The sequence below is a fragment of the Pteropus medius genome, unplaced genomic scaffold, assembly GCF_902729225.1.
Source record: "Pteropus medius unplaced genomic scaffold, Ma_sr-lr_union100, whole genome shotgun sequence".
Taxonomy (NCBI): Eukaryota; Metazoa; Chordata; class Mammalia; order Chiroptera; family Pteropodidae; genus Pteropus; species Pteropus medius.
This window is the reverse complement of record NW_024350924.1, coordinates 591,025-614,059: the sequence shown is the minus strand read 5'-3', so window position 1 is coordinate 614,059 and position 23,035 is coordinate 591,025.

Here is a 23,035-nt window from a genome sequence, read left to right as displayed (position 1 = left end):
CATGTATTTTAGCAATTGCTAAATACATATATGAGTAAAGATATCCAAAGTAAGGGTAAATTATATATCATAATTAAAAAATTACAACTTAATATAATTAAATCCTCCTTGCTCTAAACTTGATCTGTTCACCCTAATTTTTAAACTCTCTGCTTGTGACATTGGTATTACACATTTCAACACTTCTGAGAGTTTTTATTCATTGTGAGAATCTATCCTGCTTTTTGTAGAAAAGTAGGCTGAGAAGGTGCTGATGATTTAATTAAAAGTATTGCTTTTCAAATAGAGTAAGAAACCAAGTTGCTGTTAATGCAATCAATTCTAAGCCATTCTTCTATGTTAGAATGTCTCTTTTTGGGGAAAAAAACCTCATAACCAGCAAGTTTTTGCCTTTTTGTACCCTTAAAATATATAAGATTTTATAATTCCTTCTATTTTAATCATATGCTATGCAGTCAGCCGCTTTCTTTAGGGACTTATTCACATACATGGATATAATTCAGACTCAAAGTTATCTCATCGGTAGAGGAGAGAGATTATGAAATACGCCTCTTTGACTTCACTAGTGACTGGGTCTCACTAGGGCAACAGAAGAGGGAGTGCTTTACCTCTGGTTAATACAGAATCATCTTTGCCTTCCTCATACTAAAGCCTTAGCATCTTAGCAGAAGCAGACATATATTTAAGTAAAGTAGCTATGAGCCCCTCTGCTAGATTCTAAGTGTTTTATGTAAAATAGAAATGCTTTTTCTTTGTTTATTTATTTAAATTCCAAGCATCGTATATAAAAGGCCTAACACAAAGCACGGACTTCAGGTTTTTGATTCAGTAATTGATGAATAATCCAGTCTTTGTGGTGCAACCTGAAGAAATAACTTCAGAGAAGAAAACCTGAATTAGTTCCAAATAGGACATATTGCCTTTAGCATGCCTTCAAACTTGACTCTGCATCAGAGCCCCCTGAAATAATTGATTAATTCTCATGATTTGATGATACTGCCTTTGTGGTTGCTGATATATGCTTTCTTTTTAAAAGCCGCAAGCAAATCCATTGGTTAGCATCTATTTTTATCTAAATCAGCTTCCCAGTATAATGTAATAGCAGATAATATTCAAGAATTGATTTATGTGAAATTTCGAGGTAATTCCCTTGTTGCAATCTTTAACTAAAGGTGAATCCAAAATATTCGGGTACTGGATCTCCACCAAGAAAATGCAAATACTTTAAGTTAGCATTAAAAAGTGTATACTTAATTTATTGATTACCTGTAGCAAAAAGGAAATTATTACTTGCTTCTCTGTGATAGACACATTTGGAAGTGACATGAATTTAAAACTGAAAAAAGTTTTAAATTTTCTATTTTATTAGCCAGAAACGCATAAATACATGCATGCGTATTATACTGATGTTTCCGTTTCACCGGTTATCCAATACATGCTAAGAATAGAACTTTTCAACCTCGGCTTCCCACTGGAATCACCTCAGAAGTTTAAAAAATATCGATGACTTGATCTCAAGAAATGCTGATTTGATTAGTCTAGGCTGTATCTTGAATATCTGGATTTTTAAAACCTCCCAGATGATTCTAATATGCAGCCAGGGTTGAGAACCACTGTTCTAAGGTATCTTTGAACAAAGTCAAACATTATGAGACAGAGTTGTATAAAACAGTACCTCACAGAAACACATTTGGATTCGTAGGAATTAAAGACATTTAGATACATGTTTTACTCCCAGGAAGATTCCATAATAGTAGTAATAATAATAATAATAATAATAATAATAATAATAGTGGCACTTTTGACACTTACCATTTAACTGAAATACCAAACATGAATGTGGCTGTCTAAAAAATATGTGAGGCCACTAATTTTCAGAATCAAATAACCTGTCAGTTTACCTAACACTGCTTGATGTTTGTCAGATGGTTAGGGATAACTGTTGGTGAGAAGTAAGGGTTTACCTGACAGAGAGGTTCTCCACAAGTAGCTCCCCAGAAGGAGGTGACCTCCTGCAAAGCAGTTTGAGCCCCAAAAATCTATTCAAAGGAAACTGCAAATGCATATGGCCACCAAGCCAGGTAGAATGCTCAGGTGGCAGATCAGGACTGGAAGCCCCTGGTTGCCTGGCTCCTACAGTTGCAACTGCAAGTTTTTGACCCCAGCCCAGTAAGCACCAGGAAGTAGTGCTCAGGTGATGGCAGAGGTTGGATAAGTTTCAGGGGTGAAAGCACAAGAATTAGATTCCTGCCTCTGATCATGGCAGGGAGAGGTGGCCACTTCCCCAAACATGCAGACGAAAAACTTCACAACCCAGGGATTGAGGTCCCTCTTTTGGAGTCAAACTTCCAGCTACATTTGGGTGCCTGAGACTATGCTGAAGATACAACAGTAAATAAATGCTATGCTTAACCACTACAATCTATGGTTTAGTAGGAGCGCGCACGCGCGTGCGTGTGTGTGTGTGTGTGTGTGTGTGTGTGTGTGTTTTCATGAAAAACTCTGCCAACCTAGCTTACATTTGGCTGTTTTAGACAGGTGCTATGATAGAAAGAACATTTGCCTGGGGAGTCCAAAAACTCAGGATTAGAATATAAATCTGCAATGTCTCACAGACCATTAATATAAGCTCTTGGGTCCTCAGTTTCCTCCCATGTTAATTAAAAATTAGTAAGATGATGAGTGAAGTCTGTCCTTCCCTTAAGAGCTGATGATTCCACCCAGAACCATTCTTAGATGTGATGGCACCAGCCTGAGCTGGCTGGCTCTGAGTTCCGAGCTGATTGGCCTGGCTAGGGTTGCAGCTCTTTCTTTGACCATTGTTGCCCTGAACCTCCTTTGTTAACCATGAGGCTCATGAGGAATCAGGAGGGTGCTTAGAACAGGCAAGCATGATGAAAATATGAAAAGGGCAGATTGTGCTGCCCTGAGTGCAAGGCTTCTCTCCTTGAAGAGGTGACAGGCCAGATTCAAAGTGAAGCTCCTACCCGAGGGCTTGGCTCCCCTGAGTGATGGAGAACATAGCAAAATGACACCAGAGCAAATCAGGCATCTCTATAAACCCTATCATTTTCTCTTCAACCCCCTGGCATCACAAAATAGACAGCTGGGAAACTTCCATTTTATCCCCCCAAAACAGCTGGGAGGACTTCATAATCATTGTTTTAATTATATATTTATATATATAATTTTATTAAGAGAAAGACCTTTGCCAAACTAGAGATTTTATTTTGTAGACCAAGTTTTGCCTTATTCCCAGGACAGTATTCAATGTATTTACTTAAGAATTAAAATTAGAAAGTAGCGTTTTATTCTGTTCAAGATTATGTCCTTTAAAAACAGTGAAAATACTACATCCATGCCACCATGAACAAGCCCGATCCTGTCTGATCTCAGAAGCTAAGCAGGGTTGGGCCTTGGTTAGAACTCGGATGGGAGACCACCTAGGAAGTCCAGGTGCTATAGGTGTGAAAAGTAAAAAATAAGGAATTGTAAGCTGACAAGGTCCTTGCAATCTGTGAGGTCAAACAAGGGTTGCCTTGCTTGAAAAAAAAATAAAAATAAAACAGTGAAAATAAATTTAAATCTTTGGTCCTATATTAATTAGCTGGGGTAATTTTAAGTAGGTTACTTTATCATAGCTTTAGTTTTTCTTTTACAAAATATAGATAATATTTTCCTCAATGTGTATTTTGGGTATCAAATGGGAAACCTTTAGCACAAGGCCTGGTATGTAGTGAGATATCAATAATGAAAATTATGTAATTTGATATTTTATTAACTGTTATATATATATATGTCACTGCTCTACGTACTTTGTAGAAGGAAAGAGATATGAATTAGTAACAAAGAATATTTTCCTTCTAAGTTGTAGTCTTATTTGTCTCTCATTTTTCTTCTGATTTGGAGATGCAACTTGCATGTGGAAGGATCTTGGTAGAAGGGGAAACGTTGGGCGGGGATGGGAGAAGCCATAGCTGTGTAAGGAGTTATCTTTAATCTTGCTCAGGCAGATACAATGTCATTTGATTGATGCCTACAAACGGCAGCCTCATTTTCAAGAGAAAAATTTAATTGTGAAATAAGACATGAAATTGCTGAGAAGGATCTGCAATTTTTAGTGGAGGGGCATGTTATTAATTACTGGATATTTTTCTCTTTATCCAAACCATAAGCATCAGTGGAGGAGCCAAACAACTTCAAAGGGAATTTTCCAGGACACAGTAGATTCCAAGTTACAACCACTTAATGCCTCCCAAGGGAGTGGGATGAGGAAGAGGAACATGTCAGGTTGAACACCAGTTGTTCTCAGGTGGGACACATGCTTGGGTGCTGGACACGAGTGCTACGGAGGGAGGAGAGGATGCCCGCTGGGCCAGACAAGATTGTCAGGATGGAGAAAATGAATGGATGCCTCAGGAGCACGGCCACTCTGTCTTCGCACAAGGCTCAGAAAGTCTGTGACAGGCTTGGCTCGAGCTTACCCTGAATTCTTAGGAAGATCCTTAAAATCATTCAAATGATAGCTGTGATGTCATTTTAATCTATACCTTTTTGCCATTCCTATTCTGTGGTTGAGGCCACAGGACACGATATTAGAATGCCACATCCCTTAAGTGCCTAGTACACCCCACAATCCACCTCTTTCCACCCATGAGTTAACAAGCTCTCCAGATATGGGAAGGATTTCATGAGCCCAGCCAAAATTTCAAAGGATGCTCCAGTCACTGGGCTCTTTAATGTGAAGTCTAAAAATGTAACTGGTTGACCCATGTATCGGACAAAAATCATATACAAAACTAGGCACATCAGGTACGACTCTTGAGAGTTTCCATCTACCAGTGGAGCTAGGGCTGCTAAGAGACCACCAAAGATAGAGAGCTACCCCAAGCGGGGTGACTGTTCTTTTTCTAATTGGTGTAAACTGGAGTTTAAGATAATTCTTACCTACCTATGCTTATGCTGCACTTTATCTTCCTTCTCTGAGTCATTTTTATTCTCAGGTTTTGCCCGCCCACTAGGTGCTATAGAATCAATCCAACAAATACTTATCAAGTGCCTACTACGGGACAGGCACAGAAGTTGTATTATTTATTTGCTCTTACCTGCACTATAGTATTATAAAGACTTCTAGAGCTGGGAGGGAAATAGAAGACCATTGAATTTCATTTCTCCCAACTTAAATTCACATTATAACTATGCACTTGATATAGCAAATATAGGCAAAGATCAAGAAAGTCTTGAACAAAAATTATTCCGTTATTTATTCCATTTACTTATTCCATTATTTCTTCAAAAAAGGTTATTCTGAATTTAATTGTGTTATAAATACTTGCAATATACATTTGTAGGAACATGAATGTTATGAAAACACTAACATTAAACCTCAGAAAGCCAAGGACTCCATACATGAAATAAGGCCCAGACTCTTAATGGCTTGCCCAAGGTCTATTGATTATAATTAATTTTCTTTCCATAACTTTCTGACTGCAGTACCTTAATAAATCAATTAAATCCCTGAAGTTCATTTGGTCTTTCTTTATTTGTGGAATTCTGCTTATGATACAGACTTTCTTTATGGGCTCCTCCCTGAAAACCTTTCTTGGTTCTTTTTAAAGTATAAGGAAAGACTGTTGCTTTTGTTTTTTACTACGGAGGTTGGAGTCATCCAAAATGCTCAGTTTCTATCACTGAAATCAAACCTAGTCAGAAAAGATTTAGCAGTACGTGCTGATTACACTGATACAGGGCAATTGTGAATTAGTATTTGACTAGGGAATGGCCTGTATGTCATACGGGTATTATTTCTGAATAATAGAAGTAAATGCACCTTGAAGCTAATTTGAATTCTCCCTCACCCTTGTCATCACTCTGGAGACATCCCAGAATGGCTCTTAGCCAAATAAAACTGCTTTGGAGCCCAAGAATAACTAGAGAACTGAGTGGCTGCTGAAGACTAATGATTTATATACACAGTAAAATTACCTACCTGGAGCTAATAAGATAGAAAGGGAAAATGGAACATGACTGTTATCATTTCTTTATTATTGAACATTTATATTTTTCAACTTGAGCATAAGAGTGCATAAAACCCAATCGGCTGAACGGAATGCCCTCTCTTTCTACCACTAAAAGGTAAAGGAAAATAGCTTTTTTCCCCTGCTAAATATGTATCTGTCTTATGGAAGCTCTGAATATACCATTTTTATCTCAATCTCCCTAATAGAGTAGGAAATATATTGTAAATCATGCCATCAACATCTTTAGCATCTTCTATAATCTAGGCATATGAAATTGTATAGACAGATTAGCTAATCAGTTTTGGGGGTTTGCTCAAAAGTTTTTAAATTAAAAAAAGATTTCTATATGTTAGTGGAAATATGGCATGAACTCATAGTTGATGTAAGAGGATAGGATCACATGAATGCCGGGAGAGAACACAAATGCTTGGAATTAAATATATACAACGCATGTAGGATTAGAAACAAGACTTCTTTTCTTGATTCTCTTTTGTAGTAATGCTGAGCTCAGAGCTCCCCTTTCACGAGCGTATAAGGTGGGAGGCCAACTTTGACTCTGCATCTTCAACCACTACAAGAGAGGAAGGTGCATAAAGCCATCACATTTGCTCATAAATTTCAGATCAATTGACTGGTGGGTTCTGAAAGATGTGTGATAATTGCTCAGATGGGAAAAACAATGGGAAGGACGGTGGTTGAATGGAAGTAACAGGACGTTAGCTAACAGGATGCTTAGGAGTCTTGCTTGGCTCAGCCCCAGCCTTTGTGGCTTCATGACTTTATGCCACAGGTCCTCCAAATGTAATCTGGAAAAGAAGACAAACGATGTTTCTCTTACAGATTTTATAGAACTATGTGTAGGGGAAATAAATATTATCTCTGGATGGAAAGCCTCCATGTTATCATGGGACTTTTAACTTTTTTTTCCCACTCACATTATTCTGATAGCAATAGGGTTTCATAAGGGGAAAAACTAGTGTATTACATTACTGTTTTCAGTTTGGTGTCAGAGGGAAATCCACAGATGATGATATTTAGATGGCAACTTTTACTTTCTCATTTTTGAAGTGAATCTCACATACTGTATAGTTTGAAGGAAAGTTGCTTTATATTTTTTTAAGAAGTTAGCCTCTTATGTCATAAGGATAAACATTCATTTTCTTTTACCTTTTCGCTGATGTGTTGTCAAAAGCAAGATAGCCATTGAAATTGCTCATTTTAAGGTCACCTATAAATTTACAAATAGTCAATCCAATTGCCACTCGCTTACACTGATTATTCAATTCTCATCCTTTTCCACTATGACTTTAAAAGATGATTGAGAAAAAAAAAGTTAAAGTCTTTTGAGCAAAGCCAAATGACCAATTGCTAATCTTTCCACATATTTCAAATGGCTTCAGTATTGTGTAAGTGTAGGACCAGAGGCCAGGTAGTAGGGAGGCGAGAAATGAAGCAGCAGAAGAAACTTGAGAAGGAAGGGGGACAGAGAGAGAGCCTTTCACAAAAGCTAGCAAAGGAGGTCAGACATAATGTAGACAAAAGACGTAGAAGGCATGTTTGTTTTTGTTTACTTTCTCTTCTTAACTGAGCTTGTGGCTATTTGAGAGGTAGACGTGTCCATGGCTTTTAATGGAGATTTTAGGAAGAGAGGTGGCATCTCTTATTGGAAACAAACATTGGTTTGAAGTTGAAGAATGCTAAGATTTTCTCGAGTTCATATTGATGTTGGCCAGGGATTATGGACGCTGGAGATTTTATTACTTTATCCATTTGTTTTGTCATTGAAGGGAAAAATATTATAAATATAGGCACTCAGGTAATGTCTTATATGAAGTCCTTTAAAAAAGATCATGGCAGCCTTTTTATTCACTTACAGTGAGATTCAGTGATGATCCTTAAGGGAAAATTGATACAAGCCTTCTCCGTTTGGAAAATTTAAAAGATGTTAATTGTTTGCCTTATTATGAAAGGAATAGTATTCATTTATTTTGTAGTTTAATTGTCTGTTTTTTCTTTAATTTCATATTAGAAGCCTAAAAAAAATCATTCTTCGGTGACTTAAAAATTTTCCCTTAGGAAATGTTTCTTTTATGTCTTTCATCATTTGATATAGAGAAAGCCATCAGTGACTTTTTTTTTAAGCAAACATATCTTTTAAGGGAAACCTTTAGTTGGCATGAATTTTCTGCTTCTCTTTTGGAATTATTAGTGTTAATGTAGGTGCAAAAACAAGCGTGCATTCATTTTCTAATTCCTTTTATTTCCATTACACTTCAGTACTTCCAATCTAATACTAAATAAAGTACTTCCTTAAAAAATGACTTCTGAGAGCATTTGAGATCTTGCTCCCCGGTGTATGTCATCAGTTTGGCTCAAATAAACTGTTATAAAGTTTTTTTTATAAAAGGACTTCCAAGATTTCTTATCTTGACTTTTTAAAAAATAGAAACTGAATCTATGCAGGAGAAGATCAAAAGATGATTTTTACTTCCTTTTTGAACTTCAGTTTTCTCTTCTAAAAAATGGGGACAATATTGTCTATGTAAGATTGTTATGACTATTACTATAGTCATCTATAGAAAGAACTCTGCACAGTACCTGATACATTCTGGATATCAAGTACATGTTAGCTATAATATACTATTATTTCTAAATATACTATTATGTATACTATGTAATATACTATTTAATATTAGTATAATTAGTAGATATTAGTATTAGGTAGTTAGTCAGGCATGAGCGACAGGAGCCAAGGCCCAGCTCTGTAACCACAGAAACGTCCCTTGATGACTGTCCTGAAGTACCTCCCAGAAAGATCTATCTTTTAGGGTTATAAATTACCCCAAATCCTAGAGCACAAAGGCCATAAAAGCTGCTGGCCTAAACCAGCTATAAACGCATGTGTAGAAAGTACAGCCCAGAACTTCAGCCTTGTTATACCATCATTATAATATCATGACTCTGCTTGGAAGTTCATGAATTTCATTATAACTGACTGAGTTCCGGGTAAGCACATGCACACTAGGCAAAGAGTTATATAGCAGCCAACTGTCAGTCAAGGTGACCTCACATACGATCATCTAGGACCTCTTCTCATGGCCCAAATATAAACAGCCCTTCCCATTTCTGCAGTGTGACAGCGCTCCTGGCTGGAAACCCACTCCTCCCATAGGGCGTGCTGTCTCATCTCCTCACCTCCCAGATTCCACAGGGCTGCAGCCTTCCTTAGCACGGCCCATCTCCTTCCAAAATGTATTTTCAATAAATCTTACTTTTTCTAAATCTCGCCAACTTTTAATTCTTTGCTGCATCGGTGGGGAAGAACTGAGGGACAATAACGCATGACACCACTACCCACTATCCACCTCCTCCTCTTCCTCTATGCCACTGGGGTGACGCCAGATTTCACATCACCCCAGCAGTGACATTAGTGTATACTAATATACTATTATTTCTCTAAATGAAGCATAGCCCAGTTTTCCTCCCTCTTATCCCTTTCAAGTGTGTTGTAACATACCAATATGGCCTTTACTGTAGCTTGTGTTGTGTTATAGTATAGCATTACTACATCTAGTAGTGTAATTCTAGGCAACTGCTACAGTAGAATGAATTCACATGCACCTGAGATTTCCTTTAGTTGAATCCATAAACATAGCTCAGACCATTACTTCAGTGCTTTTCTCTGTTCCCAAATCCTTGTTCTGTAAGTTCCAATAAAATCTGAGTGAAGAGTTTTGTTTTATGAAGTCAGAACAAAAGACTTCCTAATTACTGAAATAAATTATAAGTGAACGATGACGACAAGAAAAGTGTTAAACAAAATGATTATCTGAAGATGTAAATGATGTGAAAGATACCACATGTTGATAAAATACGACAAACAGTGGAGGTAAAAAGAAATCCTACAATGACTTTAGAGTGAAACATTTGGGTTTCCCAATGGACCGAAGGAGTTAGTGTTATTCCCAAAGTTCAAATGTCCCCTGATCATAAGTAGTGGCCATTACTTATTCAATGGAAAAATGCTAACAAAGAAAAAAGCCAATGGCACTATTGGTAAACCAGAACTCTCTTTCTCTCCAAAGACAGTTTTTAAGAGATTCTTAAATGAGTTCCACTGTATTTACTCTTATAAGCTAGAGTGGAAGGATATTGTGATGAAATATAGCCCCTCGATAAAACTATGCCCCAAGCTCTTTGCTCTCACCAAATGTCCACAGCCATAGCCTGAAAGGATGAGGCTTTTCTATTACTTCACATTTATAACATGTTACCCTCATAAAGTTCAAGGAAATAAAATACAACTCAGCTTTGTACTGTGGAAAGCTCAGCATTGGCATTAAGACCTCGTGTTTGCATTTACTGTCTCTTCCGGAAGTCTGAACTGGGCTGGCCAAGAGTGTTTTTATGAGCTTGAATCAGAGTGTACTCTAGGTGGGAATGCAGGATACAAGCATCACTTCTTACAGTGCTCAGGTAAATATCTATGTATGTATAGGTATAATTTATGGTTTGGTGTCAGTCTGAGATTTGATTGCATTATCTTGGTTTCTTTCTGAATTGTTGCTGTTGTTAAACCTTGAGAAATATTTAGCAGTTCAAATTCCTGTCAAACTGATGAATGCAATCCTGGTTTAATATATTCATTTTATTGACTGCTTACTTTAAAGAATAAGGATTAAAGTGCTGGCACGTGTACTATGTTAGAAGCTACTAAAACTGTTTTTTTTCTTTTTTCATAGCTTCTGATAGATTTCTAAGTTTTGGTTATAATGACATCAATTTTATTATTATTATAAACAGTTTGAAAATACATATCAATTTATTTCTAGGTAACATTTTTCTATATATTTTTCTAGAGGAAAAAAATTATTGGAAAATCAATGACGCTATGAGAGAGAAATTACTGAAAATTTCCGAGAGCATTTAAGTTTACCAATGGCATATTGGTAATTCACTCTGTAACAACCTTGTAAAATACGTGTCTATTCTACTGATTAGGGCTTGTAATATGTTCCCTAAATTTATATGTTGAAGTTCAAACTCCCAGTACTTCAGAATGTGACCTTATTTGGATTCTTCCATAAACCAAGGAATGCCAAAAATTCCCAGCAAAGTACCAGAAGCTGGGGCGAGGCATGGAACAGATTCTTCCTCTCTGCTGTCAGACAGTACCAACACCTGCTGACAACTTGATCTTGGACTTCTAGCCTCCAGAACTTTGAGACAATACATTTCTATTGTTTAAGCCACTAAGATTGTGATACTTTGTTACAGAAGCCCTGGCAAACTAGCACATTACACAACCAGTACATACATATTAGGAGAGGCAGAGTCAGTTGCTTACAGTGAACATGTATTCTAATTAGCCCATCATTAATTCTGCTTGATGGGTTCCCCTGCTTGACCAGTTATTAAATTGTGAATACCATCCCTGCTCCTTCTCTGTCAGGAACAATCTTCAGGCAAGATACAAGACCACGGATGAACTCAGATATTGGCCTTCAGTTTCCAAATTTAAAATGAAGATATTTGAGTCAATGACTTTTTGAGTTGTCATGGAATTCTGAAATTCTCTGAATGTTATAATTGTAGGAATGAAAAGAACAAGTATTTCCATATCACAGATAAGAAAAACTGAGACTGAAAGCAATTGAGATATACTAAGGACACATGCATAGCCTGGAAGAGAAATTCAATATAAGACATATACCTCCAGTGGGTTTTTCACTTTGTCACTGTGTCCTCAAAATGGTGGTTTGTCATACAAACATTGACTATGTAGTAGAATATATAAAGTAAGACCAGGTCAAGTAGGCTTTTGAATTTATTAACAAGAAAGTGTTAATTTTTTATTACTATTCAAGGATAAGTGTTTCTCAAGTACTCAAACGCAATTGTAAGCTTTATTACAAGATTGTTGTGTAATGGACATCCTTGAAAAAAAGGAACTGCTCAAGCAAAGCCAGCTGAAAATCAGCAAACTGTATTTAAGAATTACATCTATGGCTGTAAATAGATTTTTGGAGTTCACATTTTATTTGTATGTTTTTATAGCAATCAATAAGAAGCCATCTATAGCATTTAGGTGTTTCCATGCTGATTACTATGACAGCTGCTGAATCACTGCTAGGGAATTCAGTGTGTTAACGGGTTATATTGGCTGGCTAAACACATCACCTGAAAAGAATAGGAAACAGCAGTAGAGAGTCGGCGTAAACTAAAAATATAAAAGTCTAGTAGAACAGGGAATGAAAAGGAGCTAGAGGGTGTTCCTAAATCTTCTATTAAGGATTGGGACGCTCCAATGGTATTAATAATTAATCTTATGTCAAAATATAAATTAACAATAATTCCAAATCTGGTTATTGTCATATATTCTGCAAGAACAAAACCCAAATATTGCAGAGGATTATACTGAGATTTTAATTTGGTAGTTTCTGTGTTTTTGATAGTGGAAAGATTAGTGTGGTGGCTCAGTCACATTCCCACATACTACAAAGAGTCAGTGAAAGCCCATGAGAGTTAATTAGTCCATTCCCTTAATATCAAGACATTTTTCTTAATTAGGTCAAAGCATTTCCCATATATGATCACTCCAGATTAAATCTCAGAATCTTGGGAAAAAAATTACTGAGATTGCTATTTTTTGACTGGAATTTTAGGAACTATTCTTTAAGATGTTTAGAATCTAAACTACAACGGAATTTATATTTCAAATCAATATCTTGGGACCGTTTACAGGAAACTTTAGCATGTTTATACCAACAGGTGACATCAGCTAAACCTAAGTGACAAAACAGTTCCCACTGGGTTCCCATTCACTTTAGAACAGTCTTCAAATGACACTTTCTAGGGATGAAAGTTGTGGTACAATTAATATGGAAAAAGTAATGAATAATTGTGACATATTTTGAAATTTTTAACTAGAACCTCACAAAGCAGTAGAAATATTTTTAAAAACTGATTTAAAAATGATCGAGAAAATTTTAAGCAAAAGTTATAGGAATTAAAGAAAAATGAAAACTTACACAAATATAATAGATTGTATGTTTGTATATTTTTTTTACAGTTTATCTGAAAAATATCCTAAAAACTTGTGAAGAAACATTTATATACTCAGGGTATTTAAAAATAAATTGGGAAATTTAGAAGAGACCTATGTTATGTTTATAGCAGTTCACTACTTATTTAAAGCATGAGTCGCTGTTGCCTGTGAAGAATAAGAAGGTGGGCAATGTAATTGTGTTTTTTAAGACTTTACAGCGGACAGAGAGATGATATAATTTGATAATTTATTCAAACACATAAAGATTCGTGGGAGCTTTATAATGCAAAATAATTAAATTATCAGAAAAACACACCATCGTAAATGAGATATAATTGATGATTTTCTGATTCTTTTATAGAAATACAATCATCTTTTACTTTTGTTTCTGTAAAAAAGAGAGGCAACTTGTGTGATTTATGTATGAAAAGTACTTCAATATTGTCAAACTATGGAAGAAATAGATCATTTAATTTATAGGAAGAACAAATGGAGGATATTAAAATCTCTTTACACATGATTTTATGTTCTTCAATTAATTGTGGTAGTTATACATCTATTTTTCTATTTGAATTGCCTATATTTAAATTATGAATAAAAATGCATTACTAGTCAATCTGTGGTAATATATTTTTGAGTCACTTGCTAATGTGATTTATTCTGTTATAATCGTTATTTTCTCAGGTTGTTATTTGGGTATGTTTATATATAGATTTAGGAAACATTTGGCAAAAGGAAAGCTGTAGAAAAATTTGGAATTAAAAATGTATTACTATTTATAGAATATCACATAATGATATTTTATAAATGATGTATACTTTGGTAATTTTTCAGGAAGAGATATGAACTGAATTTAAATGCATTTTTTAAAACCTGGTTATTATATACTATAATCCCACTTGATTATGGGTTTTGAATTTCAACTGACCTCAAGGAAAAAAATGTTTCATCAGCAAAATTATTGCATCTTAAGGCAATATTTAATTATTAATTTTATAAGGCTTCTATTTTGGTTTCTTTGCTGCCTTAATAAAGAAAATAATAGAGGGTACAATAATACTGCTTAGAAAATGCATCCACTGAATTAAAAAAAAGGAGAGAGAGAGAGAGAGAGAAACCAGGCTGGCATTTTAAAATATGTTAGTCTTTTGAAAAGTCTATAGTCTCCACTGAATTAGTGCTTTTTAATCAAAGCCTAAAGTGAGAAATTCCTTTTTGTCATTTGCAAAATATGCTGTGAATTATTGCCATGTAAAAAGTTTGCTTCTGACATGAGACTAAAAGTTAGCAAAGAATCTTGAAAAAATTTTCTGGAATGTTTAGAGTATCTCGAAACTTGGAAGCATTTTTAAAAGTACTTTATTAATTTATTTTTGTCTGTTTTTGTGCCAGTACCATACTGCTGTTTTTCTTTTTATTTGCATCTCCTGACCTCTTCCCCTTTGGTAACCATCAGTTTATTCTGTATATCTATGAGTCTGTTTCTGTTTTGTTTTGTTTACTCATTTATTTATTTATTTATTTTTAGCGTGTACATGCAAGTGAGATCATACAGTATTTGTCTTTGTCTTACTTATTTCATTTAGCATAATACCATCTAGGTCCGCACTTTTTTCACAAATGGCAAGATTTCATTCTTTTTTATTGCTGAGTAATATTCCATTGTATATACATATCGCATCTTTTTTATCCACTCACACATCAATGGACACTTAAGCTGCATCCATATATTGGCCTTTATAAATAGCAATGCAATGCACACGGGGATGCAGATATCTTTCTGAATCAGCATTTTTGTTTTCTAGAGATAAATACCCAGAAGAAATTGCCAGATCATATGGCGCTCTATTCTTAATTTTTTGAGGAATCTCTATGCTCTTTTACATTGTAGCCGCACTAATTTAAAATTAGGCCGTTAAAATGCTTAAACGTTAAGTTTTAAAGTTATCTTTTTGCCTATTAAGGACAAATGAACAGGACAAACAGAGACTTAGGGACATGGTCAATGGACTAGTGGTCACCAGAGGGTAGGGGGTAGGGGAGGAGGAGAGAGGTAGATGGAGTAAAGGGGGTCAAATATAGGGAGATTGGGGGAGGGTGAAGTGGGTAAACGGGATCAACTATATGGTAGCTGAAGGAAACTGGACTTTGGGTGGTATTCACACAATAGAATATATAGATGTCAAACTATAATGTACACTTGAAAATTATATAATTGAATTAGCCAATGTTACTCCAATAAACTTAATAAAAAAAAAAGAATAAAGCAGTCTACTGATTAATGTTTTTCTATGTTTTAACTGTAATTGTAGTTGAGGTTTTAATGGTTTGGAATTTCATTTATGTAACATTTATGATGATTTGAGTAACTTTTAACAATAGTTAGATCAATGACCATAATAATAACAGTTCATATTTTTTGAGGGCTTAATCTATGCCATGTCCTATGCTTACCAGGTGATGAGCACAATCCTATTTCCCCCTCAGAAGAGATCCCTGACCTGTTTACTCTATATTATCCCTTTTATTTTACATTCAGGTAGGAGATTCCTCAAGGTCCCACAAAGTTAAAAATCTTTTCACTTGCACCTGATTTTTAAAATGTTCAGAACCCAAATATTGAGAAAAGTGGTACATCTGCAATTGAACTATAGCTCGACTTTAAAGCTTATATTCTGAATTGCCAGCCTTTATGCTCTCATAAATTATTAGACCAGTTATCTTATTCTAGTGGCCTTTTCAGGTTGTATTGAGAGGGTATCAAGGATTAACATTTCTATTATCTAGTTCAGTCACTATGTGGAAAGGAATACATAATTTAGGAAACTCAGTAGTCTTTGTTACAGTGACACAACTGTAAATAGTTGTTTTTTTTTTAAAAAACTCTTCAAGGATTTGAATACTGATTTGCCTTGAGAGTGTGGATGTGTAATCATATGACAAGAGACACTGCCGTGCTAATACCCCAGTGATTAAAGGTGAGATGTGGAGATTAGCCTCTTGAGAAAATTTGCTACAAGCTCTGCTTTTGACCATTAAAAATGCATTTATTTTACAAACTTTCCTATTATCAGTTTTGTGGGTCTAAGAAAAATTACTGATACACTGTCCACAAGGATGATAAACAGTTAAGTAATTTTATAGTTGCTATTGGCTTCAGGTTAATTATTGTTGTTATTGTCATCATCATCACCATCATCATCATCAATGTCAAGTAAGGTATTTCTTCTCATTCTTAAATTCAAGCAATATTTTCTGGTGGAGAGAAAACTAGAATCGGATTAAAGAAGCTGAAATGCATCCTCAATTTCTTCTCTCTCTCTGTGACACTGCACCCCCTCAGGATACCTCTATAAGGACACTTATTGTGAAAGTTCATGCTGTTTCTGAATTTCCAATGTAAGTTTATCACAAACTACAGGATCTCATGATATTATTAGATAACAGGTCAAGTATATTAATTGATCTTCTAAATACTATGTGATTCTCTAGTTTTATAAAAGTGGCCGATTTACAAATATAAACATTTGTTTTAAAGCCCAGACAGTTATTTGATCTGCTCCTTAATCTAGTTCTTTTTTGTACCCAAAAATATACAGTTTGTTTGATTTGGTTTAAGGTTTCAAAAGAGAACATTAAATTGAAGGTGACATTGTCTGGGCATTTTCCTCTTGCCAAAGAGAAAGTAAGTGGACAATGGGGCAAAAAGGACTTAGACAACAGTAGTAATTTTTATCTGGTTTAATATGCCCTGCATTTAAACAAAGAGAAATGAGTTGTACTCTGAGTGCCTTAGAAGACACAACCCCATAGGCAGGGATAATAATCTAAAAGATCTTTCCACTTGCACTTGCATGTGGAATTATTTGGCATCGAAATATCGAGACAAGTGAGAAAGACATTAAGTGTGGAATACAGTCCCTACTCTGCCCTTGAATTTCACATTCAATACTCCTTTTCAAAAGTTCTCATAAGAGACCATTTCCATATTATTACTATTTATGCAAAACTTGATAGTCAAATATGACTATTTGAAGTCCGATCTTCAAATATAAGAACCCAACCTGGAATTTCAAATACAATTGTATAATAACCTTTGGGCAGACTAGAATGTAGCAAACTTCCAATGAATTAAAACACCTGCTTTACAGATGCCCCATGGAGGACAGGACCTACACATGTGGGCAATTCGACAAATTTAACAAGACCTAATGAGCCTTGAAACTGTAATTTAATTCTTAATTTCTATGAAGTAAATTTAGTAATGACTGATAAGGATCATTATCATCCACACTTAGAGAACCATTAACAGGGAGGTAGAAACACCTGTCCTTTTATGTAAGGCGCTTAGTTCACGTTATCTAAGATTTGAAGCTACTGTCTCATGTACAGGAGCAACGAATAAAGATTCCAGGGTTAAAATTATCTTAAAAACAAAATTCTGTACCACAGGGCATAGTGATCTTTAAAACAAATTCCACAGCTACAAGTTAAGGCTAACAAATGCTTTATAACTTGCTGTCTTGCCTGGGATGAGTAGGTCTGGTATGATCTATATGCCCTTGGGTGATTATCTGCACACAAGACAGTAGTTACAAACAAGGATATGTTTTCCTTTGGACAGTTGAGTTACAAAAGAGACTATTTTCTTGCAATGGGTTTTCTTTGTTAATATCACAGTGAATTCTCTGAGTATTTTCTTTCTTTGACATTATTGTTTTAGTATAAGAGTTTTTGTGTTGGATTTTAGATAAAGATACTGGTCATATTCGGCATGAAGACTATGATTGGATAAGTTGGAGACCAAGCAAACTATTCCAATATTGAAAATAACATTTGTTAATAAAGTGCAAGAATAATGTCACAATATACATTCCCTGCCCAATCCACCTCATGTTATGACATCTCATTTCCATGAAGATTCTTCACGAAAGTGCTAGCAAATAAAATAGTTGCATGTCCTACTCTAATACTCTTATAAATGAACTCAGGCCAATTAAGAATAAAGAGCAGCTCTGAAGGAGAAAATCTGTCACAGAAGCCTAAGAGACAGTGTATTGAAAGGGTTGGAGCACCAAATAGCAAGCATTGCTTCTTCCATCTCCCAGTCTACTAGTCTAGTAACACCACTTGAATAGTAGGTGGCAGGAATTAGTCATTTCTAATTTTTAATTTCTCTGTGACTCCCTTTCCTTATCTATAAATAATGATTTCACTCGGCCCTCTGTTTTTGGAAGAGAACCATAAGATAGATACCTGAAATTACTTCATAAGGGGTCAGATTTATGTGAGTGTGTTATTGCCATATTCAGTACATCTTTTGTTAGAAAAACTGAATACAGAATGTTTATGATGATGCAGGCAGAAGTGTGAGCTGAGTGTGAGAAGGGATTATTGTTGACAGAGCTCTACTCCAGGCCTTACGTGGAGCTATCCAGGGAGGGTAATTTTGTTGTTACTGTTGTTCTTACAAAATAGATGAAAATGAACATAGCTGGAATAATTGTTCATGTCAACAATGGTATTAATATTTATTTTATGTGCAGTACAACTTAACGAGCACTTACAAAAGAAGGAGTGAGGGAATAAGTGATTACATGAAGAAGATGGGGTTTCAGGGCTAACGAGATACAGAGAGAGCGCACGACATGCCACGGAAGTAAGGAAAGAGAGTATGATGGTAGAAAAGCGGGAGGATGGAAGCAAGAACCACATTATAAGGTCAGTCTCACGGTTTGGCAGAGACGATCAAAGTAAATTCAACCGGCCTGTAGAATATGGATTTTTATCTAAAGAATTTCAAATTAATACGTAATAGGAATCATCTGAGATGCTAGCTAAAGTGCGGACCTCCAGGCTGAATCATAGAGACTGTTTCAGCTGTACTGTCCAGGACCCAGGGAATTGGGTCATGTAGCTGATGGAGCTGGTTTAAAGACCACATTGAAAATTACTGAGTTAATGTACCTGAATTAAGTGATTAAAAAATTAAAATCAATAAAATTTCCTTCTGTTCAACTGTACAGTTGAAAGTTTGATTTTATAAGTAAGATAATGATATTGCTTTTAGAAATTGAATAGCAAATCTGTTTTTTTGATGATGAGACAATTTTAAGTGATGTCTAATTTATTAAACTTGTCTTCTGTGTACTGTATTGCATGTCCTAAGAAAATTTTGCCTACACAAAGTCTTGAAAGTATTCTCATATGTTTTCTTCTAGAAGCATCATAATTGTTGCCTTTATGCTTTGATCTATGATTAATCTGAAATTAATTTTTGTGTATGGTATGAGGTAGACATCAAGGTCCCTCCCTTTCTACCCCATATGGATATCTACTTATTCCAACACCATTTGTTGAAAGTATCTCTTTCCTATTGTACTGTTCTCTTGCATGTTTTAAAAAATTATTTGACCATATAAATTTGGGTCTGTTTCTGGGCTTTCTGTTCTGTTCCACTGATCTATTTGTTGATACTTTTGCCAATACCAAGCTCTCTTGATTACTGTAGCTTTATTATATGTCTTGAAATCATATGTGTGAGTCTGTGAACTTCGTTCTTTTTAAAAATTGTTTCGGTTATTATATTTCCTTTGCCTTTCCATATACATTTTAGTTCAACTTATTAATTTCCACAAAATATCCTGCTGAAATTTTGACCGAGATTATATTTAATATATAAATCTGAGATGAACTGATATCTAAATATTGAGTCGTACTCCATGAAAACAACCTTTCTTTCTATTTATTTAGGTTTTCTATGGTTTCTTTCAAAGGTGTTTGTAATTTCACCATACTGATCCTGAAAGCATTTTGTAAACTTTATATCTACATGTTTCATATTTTTGATGCCCAAGTAAAAGCTACTAATTTTTATTTCAATTTCCAATTATTGCTAATATATTGACCTTGCATTCTGTAACCCTGCTAAACTCACTGGTTCTGGAAGCATTTTACAGATTATTGGGGATTTTCTACTAGAAAATCATGTCATGAGAGAATAGAGACAGTTTTGTTTCTTCTTCTCAAATATGTATGACTTTTGTTTCTTTTAATTACTTTGTTATGCTGGAAAAGAAGTGCTTCTTGAATAGAAGTGATGGGACCAGATTTCCTTCTCTGTGCCTAACGTTAGGGGAGAAGTATTCAGACTTTCGCATTAGATACAAAGGTAGCAGTGGTTCGTTTCTTGATACTCTTTCTACTCTTAGCTGGTTGAGAGTTTTTAACAGAAATGGCTTTTTTCAGCTATTGTCATTTATTTTACATTCATATGCCATAAACTCCCAATACACTGCTATTCTTTTGGCTTTAGACAGTTTGCCATAAGAGTAATTAAAAATGAGGAATGACCTTTTATATTTACAGTCATTCAAAATTTATCTAGAGCTATTCATAGGTTTGTAGAGATCCAAGTTTTTCTGTGGTATTATATTGATATGCTTGATAATTTCTTTAAATCTTTTCTATACACCAGGCAATGAATTCTCTAGTTTTTAATCTAAAAAGGCTTTATTTCTCCTTCATTTTGAAACCCATTTTACCAGGTATAGAATTCTGAGATGATAGTTTTTATCATAACTACATCCCTTTTAACCCCCATTGTCATCTAGATTGTAGAATATCTGACAAGAAATTTGCTATAATTCTTATCATTTTTTGATATGTGATGGGATTTTTATTTAGTCTTGCTTTTCAACAGTTTGGATATGACATGTCTGGTTGTTTGTGTTTGCTTGTTGCTTTTGTTTTTAAATATATCCTCCTGAAATTTGTGTGTTGGAATTCCTTATTTGTTCATTTCTTTTGGTCAATTTTTGTACTAGAGGCTTTTACATATTGCTTATAACTATTTTCAATACTGTCTGGTCCAACATCTGGGCCATGTCTGAGTTTGGTACTCTCATTGCTTTCTCTTTTGACAGTGGGTTGTTTCTCCTTTTTTTTTTCTCCTTGAGTGTGTTTCTAAATTTTTAAGTCAGTACTGAACATCATATATCAGGTAGTAAACTCAGGTAAACAGTATTTATGCCTGAAAATTGTCATACTCCTTATGCTAAGCCATTAGTAGGGGAGGAGGGTTGAGTCAGTAGACCTGGGAGTTGAACTGGATTTGGATTTTGATGTTGCTATTGGTTCTCTATAAGTGCAAATTCTTCCACGTTTGCCGTGTGCTTAAGTAGAAGGTTTTTTCATAATATTTCTGCTGTAATCTCACATTTAATATATTTCTCTACACTTATGCCTCAAAGAAGGACTCTTTCATATTACTGCCCTCCCGTGGTAGGAGACTGCTATTGCCTTTAACTCAGTGCTGATGGTCTGGTTGTTGGGTTGGGGGTGTTTTCTGTTGTCCCAGAACAACCTTAATTTTAGGCTGGGACGGTGTACCAGAGTCTTGGGGATGGGCCTTTCTCAGTGAACCAGCAGCAGGAGACCTCTGATGGTCTGGGCTCAGGATTGTTCCTGCCCCTCCTTGAGGGGAAGAGGGTTTGATTCCTTATCGCCACTCTCCAGCCACAATGGGTTCATCTGTTCCCTGGGGGCAGTAGTTCCCTCTAAGAGCTTAAATAGTTTTTACTTAAGAGAGAACAATCTGAGTTAGATTTTGAGCCTCCCCTGCAGCTACAGTCCTTCCTCTTCTCCAAGATTGTATCTCTGCCTTGCCCATGGTCTTTCTTGTAAGAGCCTGAGAGAGGTCCATGGAGATGAGCCTATACATGGTCCAATCTCTCCTTGTGACTGTGATGCCTTGGGTTTTATATTCTCATGCTAGCCAACACTCAGATTTTAGCAATTAGTTAAATTTTAATCTGAATTCTTCTTACTCATTTGTATACCTGGTTGATCTTTCATGTTCTACCTCAAGGTAATCTATTGCTCAAGCTCTATCTCTTTCAGGAAGATCTTCTCACGTTCTTTAGATTTCAGATTATTTAGTTTGTGACCTCATTCTTTGAAAGGTTTAAGAAAAGCCATGGTTTTGTAGATAATCTGGGTTTTCAGCATGAGTGACATTCTTTCCAGCTTTCTACATCCTAGGTGAGAGAAGTTTCTTCTCTGCTTTGCAAAGCTTTCTTTAATTTCTCAGCCTCTTGTTCTGAATAACTTTTAAATTTTATAAATGTCTTAATGAGGAAACAGGTCAAATATCAATTTCAGTTTTCTGCCCCTCCATTTTTAGAGTTTCTGGTTGCTCAAGCCTCTCTTTTTTGAAGACTTTTACTAACAAATTGCCAAAACTTTTGCTGGTTTTAAAATCAGATATTGATATCTTTCATGAGTGACTCAGATTCTCAGCCTCTTGCCTGGCACCTAGAAGCAGCAAATACTCCAAATAGAATGGTTCTCCCTACTATGTGATCTTGTTCTTTCAAGGAGGCAGTTCTCAAATGCCTCATTCATTCATTCATTCATTCATTCATTCAAATTTTTAGTTTATCCATGGAAGCATTAGTCTGCCACAATCAATTCTATTTTAGTTAGCAGATATCTTTTTTTCCCTGTTTTAATTAATTACTATGATCTCCTTAATTATCCACTTTATAATGCACATGTCACCTTAAACAAACTATTTAATACAATCTGGCAATTTTATTTTGCACTGTTGGGGTACAAGATATGTAGTTATAAGAAAAAGATCATCTCCTAAAAAATACTGGCACAGAAAACAGTTTATTTTTCTCCCATGGAACAATCTAGACATAGGGTCCTGGTCTATCAGGTACATCAACAAATTCTGGTTCCCTCTATCTTGTTTTCCTTTCTGAGAGAATGTTGTCCTAGTCTTCATGATCAAAAGTGGCTCAGCAGAACAATATTTTTCAAAGTCTGCATTCTGCTGGTGTAGTTTTAGAGGCTGGGATTGCTTTAGAGGTAGAGAAATCAGAGGCTTTTTGCAGCCAGGTTTTATGTTTGCTTTGACAATAAAAATCTCCCAACAACTTAAACAGTTTCTAATTTTTCT